Consider the following 14,606-nt stretch of genomic DNA (forward strand, 5'->3'; position numbering starts at 1 on the left):
TTTGTTTTAATAAACCATACATGGATTCCACTAGCCTGAAGCATCGTTACACACAGAAGACAAGGATCTCCGTTTTTAACTTCTCTTCACCTGCAACCAGCAGATCTCGCTGTAGGTGGAAGCCTAGGCTGTGTCCGAATGCTTAAAAATGCTGCCTTTGGAAGATGTTTTCGAAGGTAGAAAGGCATCAAGGGATGTCTGAATCCAAAGTCCTTCCTGTATCATGGGAGACCTTGATCCTTTTTTTAAAGGCAGCATAAATGTATCCATTTGATATCCCTTTCCATTAGATGACAGTTAAGCAAAAAAAAATTAAATGGCATTGTGGTTGCAGTTTGTGTGTAAATGTACAATTTTGACCAACATTTTCCACTTTTGATATAATTTCTAGCAAGAAATTGATATTAATTAAATATTTAGTTTTCACCTTTTGTTGTAGATCATTAAACTGTTACATTGCCTCAGGAGTCAAAGTCAGTTTCAGCAGTTACCTTTGTGCACAAATGGCTGCAAAATCATTGCCTGACAAGACAATTGCCCAAGAATTCGGACACAGTCCTAGTACAGGCTACACATTTATCTCACTGGTTTTGATAACTTTCATGTGTCTTGTTCTGTCATGTGTCCTTCTGTATATTTAGCTGCCATGTTTCCATAGTCTCTTATCTAGCTTTATGTAATTGATAAATGTAATCATGGTTTATGGTAAAGTTTATGTCAAGCCAAGTCACTGTTTGGTTATGTTAATTTGTATCTATTTACATTTACTTTAATAAACTGCACATGGGTTCTCAGCTTCAACACGCCTTCAGTGGAAAGCTGTTACTGCCAGGCAACACAGACATGCAGAATTAGTGACAATAAAGTAACAGTAACTGTTAGGGTTGGTTGAATGGATGAGAGCGAGGACCCAATATGCAGGAGGAAATGGGCTCTTTTTAAAAAAATTAAAATTAAAAAAGACAAAAACTACCCCGAGGGGGAAAAACAAAACTTGACTAACAGGGAAACATGAGGTACATACGACGATCCAGCACAGGACTGCAAACACAAGGTGATACAGCTCTGATGTCAAGATGTTCACCCTCTGCTTTGTGAAACTTGTCAATTTGGATGGTTTTCTTCAAAGGAGATAAGTAGATCAGGGTCAAGTATGTTATCTCTAGGAACCCAGGAATGCTCCTCTCGGACATATACCCCTCCTAGTCAATGAGGAACTTTAACCAACCACCTCTGCTCCAGGAGATCTTCTGGCAAGGGGTTGGCTCATCAGTGGTACCAAGCTCTGTGGTTTGAGAATAGAGACATGGAATACAGGAAAGGAAACATGGAAAGGGGCTAATTTGACATTAGCCCCTTTCACACAAAAATATAGGTATTGGTAAATTACCATAAAATTATCGTTTATCAGAATGACTTTACTGGTAAATACACAAATATGCTGTTTACACAAGCAACAGCTTTCTGGCTTTTTACCGGTAAAGGAGCCTTCACACATTAGCTTCAAAATATCAGTATATCATCGGAAGTGATCTTTGTGCCGTTGTCTTCATTCTCCCGTATGAGGAGAAGTACTTTAGTTTCATTATATGTTCAATTTGTCAATTTTTGACGTCTGAGTGAAAGCCATAAGGGGATGATCAAACAGAATGCTTTTTTTGCTCTTGAACACAATAGTATTCAACTGCAGAGCTGCAGAGCTCATGAATGGAAAATAAGTTTTGATCTGAATAATACTTGAATAATCTGTTTTGATTGGCTTAAAACAGACTTCTTACATCAGAGCATTCTTACCTCATACATGCTAATAGCGTAATCTTAATTCTGTGACCACACAACGCATATTACCGATAATTTACTGGTAATGTTACAACTTCTCTTACTGGTATATTGTCTGAATCAATTTACCGGTATTTTTGACAAGGACCTGTTCACACATGAATTCTTACAGTTAATTTCCCTTTAGAGAGAGATTGATTTTTTTCCTTGATCTCAAAGAGGACAATTAACCTGGGACTAAGTTTCTTGCATGGGAGCTGTAGTCGGATGTCTTTGGTGGAGAGCCATACTTTTTGTCTGGGTTATAGGAAGGGGTTTGAGTCTGCCAGACATCAGCTTGGCTCTTGTGTTGCCGAATATCTCCCTACAGATGATGATGAGCAGAGTCACAGCCCCTCTCACTCTCTTGGAAAAAGTGATTCACAGAAGGAATGTAGGAGGATTCCCCTGACCATGGGAGCAGAGGTGGTTGGTATCCAAACACGCACTGGAATGAAGTCAGGCCTCCTCCTCTGACACAGGGAATTCTGGGTGTATTCTGCCCATGCTAAAAAACTGGCTACAAAAGTTCTGGTGGCTGTGACAGAAGGTTCAGATGATCCGCCCAATCTACCGGACCTTCCATTCCATGGGCTCGAGAAAGTCAGGAGAGTCTTCAGGTGCATTCATTCAGGATAGTGCATTGACTCTTCCATTCTTGTTACCTGGACGATAGGAGCAACAGTGTTTAACAATGAAGTTTTACAGTATATGTTAGATATGATTGTTATCATGTCAGATATGTTGAATGTACATATTTTATAAATGATTAGTTTGAAGTACTGTACAGATTACAATAACAGGAAATCCCCCTGCAATTAATGTTAAAAACTCTAGTCACAGAAAAAAAAAATATTTAGATGGAACATTTTTAGCCTGGCTCCGCCCTCCTACGTACTTCTGCTCAATTTTCATTTTCCTTCAGTACTCCATCTGGGACGACAATATATTCTTAGGTTTTCTCCGAACAAATTTTAACCGGTCCAATCAGCGAACAGAGGGAGTGGCTGAGAACGATGACGTTGATGTTGTGCGCTAGTTTGAGCTGTAGTTCAGTAATGGCTGCGGAGAAAGATGTGAAAGAAATCATTCATTCCGTTGTTGCATAAATCCGCTGCTAAATATACAGAAGTTAAAGCCGGAGCAAGAACAATCTTTGCTGAGGTTTGTTGGTGGCCATGATGTTATGGCCCTCCTCCTCACAGGGTTCGGGAAAAGTTTAATTTTCCAGCTCACTCCGTTAGTGGTGAAGGAGCTGGCTGAAGCCTTATTTGGACGGTAATTGTTTCTTGTGGGGTTGGAAGGTATTGTCATCATTTACAGGGGCTAATCAGTGATTTTATTGCCGTCAATCTCCCACCACCTGCATAAAATCCTCATCCAAATTACCTACACCAAGGTCATGTGGTAATGCAATTGCTGTCTGAGATGAAACGCTTGTCAATCAACAGTCGTGGGAGGGGTGTCCGACCGTGTGATGTCACAAGGTCGAACGGCTCGATTTGAGACAGGCGAAAGCATATAAGGAGATTTAAAAAACCCATTTGATGGATTTTTATCATTACTGGATGGTTGTTTACAGGCACTGCCAACGCAAATTTCCATACAATCAGCTTGTAAAAGTGCATGTACTGATATGACCCCTTTAAAATTACAATTCACTGAATAAAATAATAATGCTTTTACATTAAACACTGCATCACAGTTACTGATCTTTTCCCAAAACAAGTTAAAGGGGGGGGGGTGAAATGCTGTTTCATGCATACTGATCTTTGTACACTGTTAAAGACTTGGAATCCCATACTAAACATAGACAAAGTTTCAAAAGTTAAGGTGGACGTTTGATGGGAGTATTTCTTTGTCAAAAATACTACTTCCGGTTAGTCATAAGTTTCGGCAAGTTTTTTGAGATCATGCGTCCCCTTTGACGTTAATGGGGGCGGAATTTCCTTGTATGGGCCTTACGGACAATTCTACCGGAAGCGCGTGAGAGAGAGAGAGGGAGAGAGCGAAAGTAACAGGCTACGCCCATCAAAGCGCTGGCTTGTAGGATGCTGGACAGGTGATGTGCACATAACAATGTCACCAAAAAAGTGCGTTTTTGGTTGCCAGACCAAGACAGTCCTGCACAGATTCCCCCAAAACCCCGCGTTAAGGCAACAGTGGATGTAATTTGCTTTTCCGGATCAGCAACTGAGTTGCGCGAATGTTTATATCTGTTCGCTGCATTTCGGTGCCGACTGTTTCATAAACAAGGCCCAGCTCGACACAGGATTTTCCGATCGCCTAATGCTGAATGATGGAGCAGTCCCAACGTTAGAACCGCAGGCGGTGAGTGAGACTGCTTCAAATGTCTGTGTTTTTTTTAGTCCGCTTACTGTCTACACAAACCACGCGTAAACACACAAACACACGTGCACAACTGCACTTCCCACATGTACACCTTCAAAGACAAAAATACGACGATATAATTCAAGTATAAATATGTAAATAACACAAGCCGCTAAGCATATTATATAGTTAGTGTATAACTTGTACCACATAGAGACGTCCTGCTCTAGTCGTTTTTGCTGCTGCTCCTGTTCAACTGCAGCCTCTGGGTCTGATTCCGGATCATAGATGTATGGCTGTATCTGATTAAAAGCCATATTTTTATTTTGAATAAAGTTTTTTTCCCGCTGTTAGGGATGACACAGCTTTACGACGCACTCGACTCAACACAATAGCAGCAGCGAGCACACGTCATTATTTAGCTCCGCTCACACGACACGCCCCCACCCGCTCGGCTTTTTTCGGAAAGACTCGGAACAGCGCATCTTTCTTATATAATTACTTAAAAAATAAAGACTTTTCGGAGATATGCAGGATGCAATGCTACTCTATAGGTACTCAAGATTGACATGACACTGACTGAAACTGAGTGTTTCACCCCCCCTTTAAATAAAGTAACTCTTCCAGTCACATGCCAAGCATGCTGGGAGCTGAATCCCCTGTTTCACCTTTTTTTAAGCCAGTGGAATTGAGGTTAGTAAAAACAAAAATTTTAATTACAAATCTTAGTAAGTTTACTAACTTGAATGAAATAGGGAAGTTTGCTTCTTAGACCACATTAGCTGACCATGAATATCAAATTTTTAGGAGATTTATTAATTACTTTGAGGCAACTTTCAATTAATTATAGTGGAGACAATTAATTTGACGTGTAATGTACTCAACTCACATATCCAACTTGTTCAAGTTACAGTGTCTTCAAGGAGAAAAGCTGTTTAGTTCCCCTCCCTATGAAACTCTGCAGATCTAACTTCCAAAAGCTTTTCCAGCTATTAAGACCAGAATCAGGAAGATCATTACAGAGCACTAATCGCTCCAGTGAGTCCATCTGAGGAATTTGCTCCACAAATACTCAGATCATTTTCCAGCAGCTTTTTTGCCCCATGACAAAGATTGAGCGCTGAATGCATCAACACAAACTACTCAAACTAAACAGATTTTGTTGTAATTAAAATATCAATGAAAACAAGAAACATTTTGCAGCATAATAGAAATGAGATGGAGCATGACATTATTCTCTGTGGAGATTTCTTCTCATATTAGACTTTTCGCTTTAATTTCGCTCTATGCAGTTAATGAACCCCTCTGAATGACTTCCGAAGTTTCTCCAGGGGAAATATATCTACATAATGTGGACACTTTGCTGTTTCCTTGCGTGTCATCAAAGAATTTGTATGTCGTATTCTGAGATTTTATCATCATGAGTAAATTGGTGCTTCTGTTGCTTTTCCTCTCTGCAATCTACTCGATCTGTTGTATGATCAAGAAGGCTTATCCTTTAGATGTTCTGGATCCTTTGTTTTGCACGTAGCGAGTTTGAAAGTGGGAATCTGCTTCATTTAAGTGACTCTGCCAGTTTCTTAGCCTACATCTCTCTGTCCTCAAAATATTTTTTTTTTTACATTGACTTATGAGTGACCTCAGAATTTGCATTTAACACCCTCTGGAATATTGAAACAGCATATTAAATAGCGGGGAGAGAGATAGAAAAGAAATTCCCCCCCCTCCCCCTCTGCCAAACAGATCTCACCCTCAAGGAGACTTAAACAATTGAAATATGGTTAAACAAGAATTTCTAGAAATGCATGCAACATCTAAGCATTGGCCAAAGACCATGGGTTCTAAGCTGTTTTACGCAAAATATCATATTGTGGTGGATAAAAAAAGTTTCATATTTTATGAAAATATCATAGAAAATGTAAAGGGCATGAGCAAATAGATTCAGTATGTTATTATTATTATTTTTTTTAATCCTATCTAAGACATTAGAAATGTGTCCTCTCCACTGTTTATGTAATGTCCTTCTTGTAGGCTAATTCTTGTAGGCTCATTTTCTGAGAGTATTTCTGCAGGTTATTGTTACGCCAGTAGGTGGCGACAAGTAATTGTCTTCGAGTGAGTCATTCATTCAATCGATTAATTTAAATTCACTGTTCGTTCAGTCGATTTGTTTAAAGCTACACTGTGTGATATTTTCCCCCATCTAGCGGTGAAAAGGTATATGACCACCTAGGGAATAAAAGTTTCTGTTCCTCTCAATTCTGATTTCGTTTTAAATCCTACGGTGGCCGAAGATTAACATGGCAATCCCCCTCTTCACATTCGACACGGTGCCATCGAGTATTAAAACGCGAAAGGCGAAGCTTGAATTAATGGGTATGTCCCTCTTTGGCTAATGTACTTTCAAGATGGAGGGGCAACATGGCGATCGGCATTCGAACCCATCACCCGTATGTATTTTCAATGGCATATTATAAACTTACGAGAATACTTTATTACTTGAAATTTGACTTTTCCAAATTCGCAATGGAGGCTTGGACAGATCTTTTGAACTAGCAACGTGGAGTCTAGCAGAGCTTTAGGCCACTCCTTTTCCTTCCTTACATTGTTGTCTCATACTCTTTCTCATTTGACATTGCTTTAATAGATTTCTATAGGCTACTGTAAATGATATCACTACTTGACTGTAACAGGGTATGCCATTCTAAATGCATGCATCTCAGTTGTAGCAAAAATAATGCAGAATTGTAAGTAGAATTTTAAGTAAGTGAAATAACAAGAAACACACATACAATTCTAAAATAATTTTAATACATTTATTTTTTGTATGATTTACATATGTATGGATCATACACTGTAAAAAAAAATCTCGTAAAAAAATGGTAAATGACTGGCAGCTACGGCTGCCAAACAAAAACCGTAAAATTAAAGTAAAATATCTTAATTCAAATAAAATGCAAAAACAATAATTTTACAGAAATTTTCATTAAAAGATTTATTGAAAAACAACGTTATTTTACAGATTTTTTCCTTGTTTAAATTAAGGTGTTTTACCTTTTTTTTACGGTTTTTGTTTGGCAGCCGCTGCTGCCAGTCAATTACCATTTTTTTATGATTGTTTTTTTACAGTTTAAAACTGTTATTTCACGGGCATTTACCAGATTATTACAATCAAACTCTTTCAATAAAATGACGGCACTGATAGTTCTACAGAGAATTACTGTTATTTTACAGGAATTTACCAGATTGTTACAACCAAACTCTTTCAATAAAATGACGGCACTGATAATTCTACAGAGAATTACTGTTATTTTACAGGCATTTACCAGATTATTACAGTCAAACTCTTTCAATAAAATGACGGCGCTGATAGTTCTACACAGAATTACTGTAATTTTACAGGCATTTACCAGATTATTACTGTCAAACTCTTTCAATAAAATGACGGCGCTGATAGTTCTACAGAAAATTACTGTTATTTTACAGGCATTTACCAGATTATTACAGTCAAACTCTTTCAATAAAATGACGGCGCTGATAGTTCTACAGAAAATTACTGTTATTTTACAGGCATTTACCAGATTATTACAGTCAAACTCTTTCAATAAAATGACGGTAATGGTAGTTCTACAGAAAATTACTGTTATTTTACAAGCATTTTCCAGATTATTACAGTCAAACTCTTTCAATAAAATGACGGTAATGGTAGTTCTACAGAAAATTACTGTTATTTTACAAGCATTTTCCAGATTATTACAGTCAAACTCTTTCAATAAAATGCAAAGACGTGATAAAGATTTAAAATTAAGAATTTTATTTTGGCAGATAAAATAAGTCTGAAAACAGTATAAAAAGAATTCAAATCAACTCAAACTCTGATTTGCAGCATTTGTTTACACAATTTAATAGTGTTTAAATTATGTAAAACAATCTAAATAAAATGGAATGATTCCATCATTAAATTATTGATATTGATATAAATAAAATACAACATTTAAACTACTTCAGTAATTAACAATAGTTTTATCAAATTCTCAAACTTTAGGATTATGGCTATACAAGACTGTGTAACACTTTACAAAATGTACAACGTTTATTAAAATTATACAGCATTTATTTATTAAATGTTAAAGGGTTAGTGAAAATAATGTAACTTATTCCTCACCCTCATGCCGTTCCACACCCATAAGACCTTCGTTCATCTTTGGAACACAAATTAAGATATTTGTGTTGAATCCGATGGCTCAGTGAGGCCTCCATAACCAGCAATGACATTTCCTCTCTCAAGATCCATTAATGTACTAAAAACATATTTAAATCGGTTCATGTGAGTACAGTGGTTCAATATTAATATTATAAAATGACGAGAATATTTTTGGTGCTCCAAAAAAAACGAAATAACGACTTATATAGTGATGCCCGATTTCAAAACAAGAAGCTTTGGAGCATTATAGATCAGTGTGTCAAATCAGCAGTTCGGAGAGCCAAAGTCACATGATTTCAGCAGTTTGGTGGTTTTACACGCGATCAGCGTGTCAAGCTTCTGAAGCTTCAGGAAGCAGTTTTGAAATCGGTCAGTTTTTTTTGGCACACAAAAAATATTCTTGTCATTTTATAATATTAATATTGAACCACTGTACACACATGAACTAATTTAAATATGTTTTTAGTACATTAATGGATCTTGAGAAACGAAATGTCATTGCTGGCTATGCAAGCCTCACTGAGCCATCGGATTTCAACACAAATGAGGGGGGTACAATCCACAAACCGTCTCTAACTCGAGATATCTGATTACAAATATAACAGTCTTTTATTCAGAATTCTAACAAGCGTTTTAAGAAGTAACAAAAAAAAAAAGATCCATGATTTGTTACCAGAAGATAAAGCAGATAAAGAACAATCCTTCAAAATACCAGTAATCAGCAGGGTCCTTGGTGCATCTGGGAAGAAAAAAAGAACACTATGATTCTCTGAAAAGTCTTAAAAAAAAAAAAAAAAGATTTTTAATAAATGTTTTTTTTTGTTTTTTTTACTTTAAACAAGCTCAATTTAATGTAATTAAAGTTTTCTTTTTGTCTTCTGTTTCATCTGGTAGGGTCTGGTAGCTGAGGGTCTTTCCCTCAATATTTTTAAGGGAATTAAATATAGGATTAATGACGGCATATTTTTTAACTAACTAAAAAGACATGAAAATACTTGAGATGGTTTACCACCCAAAAATGGAAATTCTGTCATCGTTAACTCATCCTCATGTCGTTTCAAACCTGTATAATTATTTCTTGATATATTTTGAGGAATGTTGGCAACCAAACTGCTTTCCTTTGTATGGAGAAAAAAAAAAAAACACTGAAAAAAAATTGATCAAAATAAAGAAAGTCATGCATGTTTGGAACAACATGAGGGTGAGTAAGTGATTGATAGACTTTTAATTTTGGTGTCAACAATCCCTTCAGTTTGTGTGTAGAATTTCCTGCAGAGTGTAGCTCTAAACATCTGCCTGGAATGTTCTGGTAGTCCTGAAAACCTTGATTAGGTGGTTCAGATGAGTTTAATTAGGCAAATTCAATTAAAAAATGACAAGGTTTTTAAAAAATATATATGCTTTATAAGGGGACGTTTACACAACGCGTTTTGGACATTCATTTACACAACAATGGAGTTCTGGTGGCCTGAAAACACAATGTTTTTGAAAACAATACCGTTATCTCTGTGTAAACTTAATGGTGATGGACACACATGCGCATTACGTTTAGTTTATAGGTATGCGTGTTTGAATGCATATGTGCGCAGACAAGGTAGGTCTGCGCACATATGCATTCTTTACCAATGAAATTGCCAAATCACTTGTCTAGAATGTATTAATACAGAGTTCTTTAGTTGTTTTCGTAGAATTGTGCAAACAGGGATTTTTCAATAAATTATTGTCATTTGTATAACATTTTTTTAACAAACACGTCAGTATACACATCATGACAATAATCCAAGAGAATTGTGAAGCTCACATGATAAGATAACTTATTATTATTATGTAGTTTCTGAAGCATGCTTTAGTATAATGCAAGTTTATATTCAGATTTATTTTTCTAAGCACATTTTACCAATTCAAATCCAAAATTATAAGTGATATATTTTTTTTAAGAAAGGCTCGGAGTGAAAAATGTCTTGTATTCAGGTGTGCATCATTATTACACAGGTTTTCATTTAAAAAAAAGGATTTAACTTAGACTGGAACGTCCTTTTTTAAATACCCATGAGAAAGATGCAATACTAGAAATTGCACAATTAAGGCATGCCCATTGGACAGCAAAACATCGATTCAGCAGGGTCATAAAAAAACAGGTGAAGAAATAAATTAACTTCTAAAACAAATATGAATTAAGGTGAATTAGTTGTGAACCATCAGGAACCCTTTAGTCTCCAGAACCACAGGACCAGACACCACCAGAACTGCAACCTACATAGTCTCCAGAAAGTGCAAGGTGTCAGGATATCAGAGACTTTTAAGAACCCTGAAATATGACCCCCACTTAATAAGAATCACAAGAGTCACTCTCAATCTGTCTATTATGTATGTCTTCATGTTTGATTCTTATTAAATGGTGTTTTTTAGGATTCTTTACCTAACTGAAGTGTCTGAGATCCTGACACCTTGCACTTCAGGAGACTCCAGGTAGGTTGCAGTTCTGGAAAATCGGCCTGTTTTTGTATGACCCTGCTGAATCAATAAGCATTTTGCTGTCCAATGGTCACACCTTAATTTTGATTATTGCATTAGTATTGCATCATTCCATTTTAATAATTTTTGACTCTTCAGTCTGAGTTAAATCTCTTTTTTAGCCCATTTTACCTTTTAGCCTTTTTCACTTTCATCCTTCTTTAATTATACATCCCTTATAAATGATTTAATAAATTAATAGTAGTTATCAAGATTAATATGGTGTGGAATCAGACTGTAAAAAAGATGGACAACAAGTCAGTTTTTAGGACTTGTGTGGCACACTTGTGTGAAATGGGTAAAATGTGCTTGGAAAAAAATAAGATCAGAATATCACCTTGTGTAATTATGCACACACTGTAGGCCTATATGGACTCACAAAGATGAATCACTTTTCCAACAATCTGTGGAAAGCTGGGATGGCATGATGAAGGGAAAATAGAGCATTTTGGAGTGCATTATACCTTTATGGTCTATGGTTTTATATACTGCATTGATACTTACTAGTGATGTACTTGTTTCTCTGTTGGTACCTGTTCTGCCCTGTAAACATTGTTCCGATGCTTGATCTAAAGAAAAGGAAAATAAAATAAAAAAAAGTTAAAATGAGCTTTATCTACTTTTAAAGTTTTATCATTAGCAGTTATCACAGTTGGAAAAGGAAATGTCAAAAATACTTGGAAAGAAACAGGCAGTCAAACATAATTTTAATCTCTCAAAGACAAGCACAAGCTTCATCATATTTTTATGTTGCTAAAAAAAAAAAAAAAATTATACATACATACATACATATACATATATATATATATATATATATATATATATATATATATATATATATATATATATATATATATAAAAGAAAGCCGTACACACCGTGTATACTATATATATATATATATATATATATATATATATATATATATATATATATATATATATATATATATATATATATATATATATATATATATAGTGAAAATTGAAGTGAGCAGCAAGTAACCATTTTGTCCTCAGAGTTGATGTGTTAGAAGCCGGAAAAATGGGCAAGCGTAAGGATTTGAGCGAGTTTGACAAGGGCCAAATTGTGATGGCTAGACGACTGGGTCAGAGCATCTCCAAAACTGCAGCTCTTGTGGGCTGTTCCCGGTCTGCAGTGGTCAGTATCTATCAAAAGTGCTCCAAGGAAGGAACAGTGGAGAACCGGCCACAGGCTCATGGCACAGGCTCATTGATGCACGTGGGGAGCGAAGGCTGGCCCGTGTGGTCCGATCAAACAGACGAGCTACTGGAGCTCAAACTGCTCCAGAAGTTAATGCTGGTTCTGATAGAAAGGTGTCAGAATACACAGAGCATCGCAGTTTGTTGCGTATGGGCGGCATAGCCGCTGACCAGTCAGGGTGCCCATGCTGACCCCTGACCCCGCCGAAAGCACCAACAGTGGCACGTGAGCATCAGAACTGGACCACGGAGCAATGGAAGAAGGTGGCCTGGTCTGAGGAATCACGTGTTCTTTTACATCACGTGGATGGCCAGGTGTGTCGCTTACCTGGGAAACACATGGCACCAGAAGAAGGCGAGCCGGCGGAGGCAGTGTGATGCTTTGGGCAATGTTCTACTGGGAAACCTTGGGGCCTGCCATCCATGTGGATGTTACTTTAACACGTCCCACCTACCTAAGCATTGTTGCAGACTATTTTACACCCTTTCATGGAAACCCTTTCCTTGGTGGCTGTGGTCTCTTTCAGCAGGATAATGTGCCCTGCCACAAAGCGAAGTGGTTCAGGAATGGTTTGAGGAGCACAGCAACGGGTTTGAGGTGTTGACTTGGCCTCCAAACTCCCCAAATCTCAATGGCAAATCAGCATATTTTAATTATGTGACACTGAAGACTGGAGTAATGATGCCATGCAATGTGCTTATTTCGAAGTTCAGAAAATTCAAAGTTAATGATTTTAACCAGAATTCATAATAATACTAAATAACTGAACAACATCCTTGAATATTTTGTGGGAGTGACACCCCTAGTGTAACAAATCTTAGCGGCCAGCATGATGTAATAGTCATAGAGAATAGGGATTCATATTCAGGTTGTGCCAGAGGCACTATGTGCATTTTTATATTTGAATGGAGGGGTTTAAAGGGATAGTTCACCCAGAAATGAAAATTAGCCCATAATTTACTCACCCTCAAATCATCCTAGGAAGTATATGATTCTTCTTCCAGACGAATACAATTATATTACAAAAGAAAAAGAATGTCATATACACCTAGGATGATTTGAGGGTGAGTAAATGATGGGCTAATTTTCATTTTTGGGTGAACTATCCCTTTAACACTTATAATTTGGCAACTCTGGGTTCATTGGGGGTCATTCCTATGTTCCCCACGTTTATATGGCACATAAGGGAAACATGACTATGATCCCCAAAAGATATAAAGTATGCTCTAATGACTCCAAGATTGGAAACAAGACCCTAAAAACATAGCTCACCCAAAAATGAGAATTCTCTTATCATTTACTCACACATGTTGTCTAAACCTGAATTAACATTACATGTGAAACGTTACTTCTGTTTTCATGTGTTGTCTCCCACACGAATGACCTTCATATCTTCAACAAATGAAATTAAATATTAACATAACGACAAACTTCCAATAAAATGACTAACGTTACTACTGTGCATATCAGTAACGTTATCAATTCACTGTCTTCGTGTTAGTATTACAATAACGTACTTACCACCCCTGAAGATCGTGAGGCTGGATTTTCTTCCCAAAATTTCTGGTTCATGAGGGAAACAAACACACAACAATATTAGCTATTTAACTTACTTACTAACAGAGGTATTTTCAAAAGTCAGTTCACTCAATCCAAAGCTTCTATATTGATTTTTTTTTATCTCAAACCTAGCTTATAATATTAACACATGCAAACAACGACAATAACGATAGCTGGTAGTTAATGATTACAGTATGTAACTTACTAATGTCGTTATTGGGGTAATCGCGATTTGATTATCACTTAAACATTTATATCTTGATGTAACAGAAGATTTTAAAAAATAAAAATAAAACTAACGTTAGTTAACTTACCTTCTGCAGTTCCAATATGTCCGTTACGTTGGTAAAAGTTGCCCATATGAATTTTTTTCTTGTTTGTCCTCCATTAACATCCCGCAACTTAAATTCGCCCAAAATATAAAACATTTTTTTAAAAAATAACCAATGTAGGAATCCATGTAAAACCGAACAGAACCGAAGTTAGCTACTGCATTACAGATGCCCGAGCAGTAACGTTAACGTTAGCAGCGCACACACTCACTCTACAACAAACGTATAATTCAAATTTGACCTGTAAAAGGCGCGCGCATTTGTCATTGGCCAGTATACCGGATGACAGTCAGAATAACCAATCATGCTCAAAGCAATACAGAGAGAAAATGAATTAATGAATTGTTTAAATTGTGTGTGTATATATATATATATATATATATATATATATATATATATATATATATATATATATATATATATATATATATATATATATATATATATATATACATAAATATACATACATACATATATATATATATATATATATATATATATATATATATATATATATATATATATATATATATATATATATATATATATATATATATATATATACCAACCCCTACTCTGCTAAACACATACAGCGTAAACACTGCATATGTATTAATTTCAATTT

The 14,606-nt window shown here is 36.2% G+C and overlaps 1 long non-coding RNA gene across 2 annotated transcripts; it reads right to left on the reverse strand.

The window, feature by feature from the left end:
• Window positions 1–7,974: 7,974 nt before the first annotated feature.
• On the reverse strand, window positions 7,975–14,249 carry LOC137075983 (uncharacterized). Of its 2 annotated transcripts, XR_010905146.1 has the most exons (5): window positions 13,964–14,249; window positions 13,611–13,652; window positions 11,372–11,436; window positions 9,027–9,092; window positions 7,975–8,351 (listed from the first exon to the last, which is right to left on the reverse strand). It is a non-coding gene; the product is annotated as an uncharacterized lncRNA (long non-coding RNA). The 2 variants fall into 2 exon arrangements; XR_010905145.1 differs by lacking the exon at window positions 7,975–8,351 and having other exon boundaries at window positions 8,842–9,092.
• Window positions 14,250–14,606: the final 357 nt, after the last annotated feature.

Source organism: Pseudorasbora parva, chromosome 5 (assembly GCF_024679245.1).
Source record: "Pseudorasbora parva isolate DD20220531a chromosome 5, ASM2467924v1, whole genome shotgun sequence".
Lineage (NCBI taxonomy): Eukaryota > Metazoa > Chordata > Actinopteri > Cypriniformes > Gobionidae > Pseudorasbora > Pseudorasbora parva.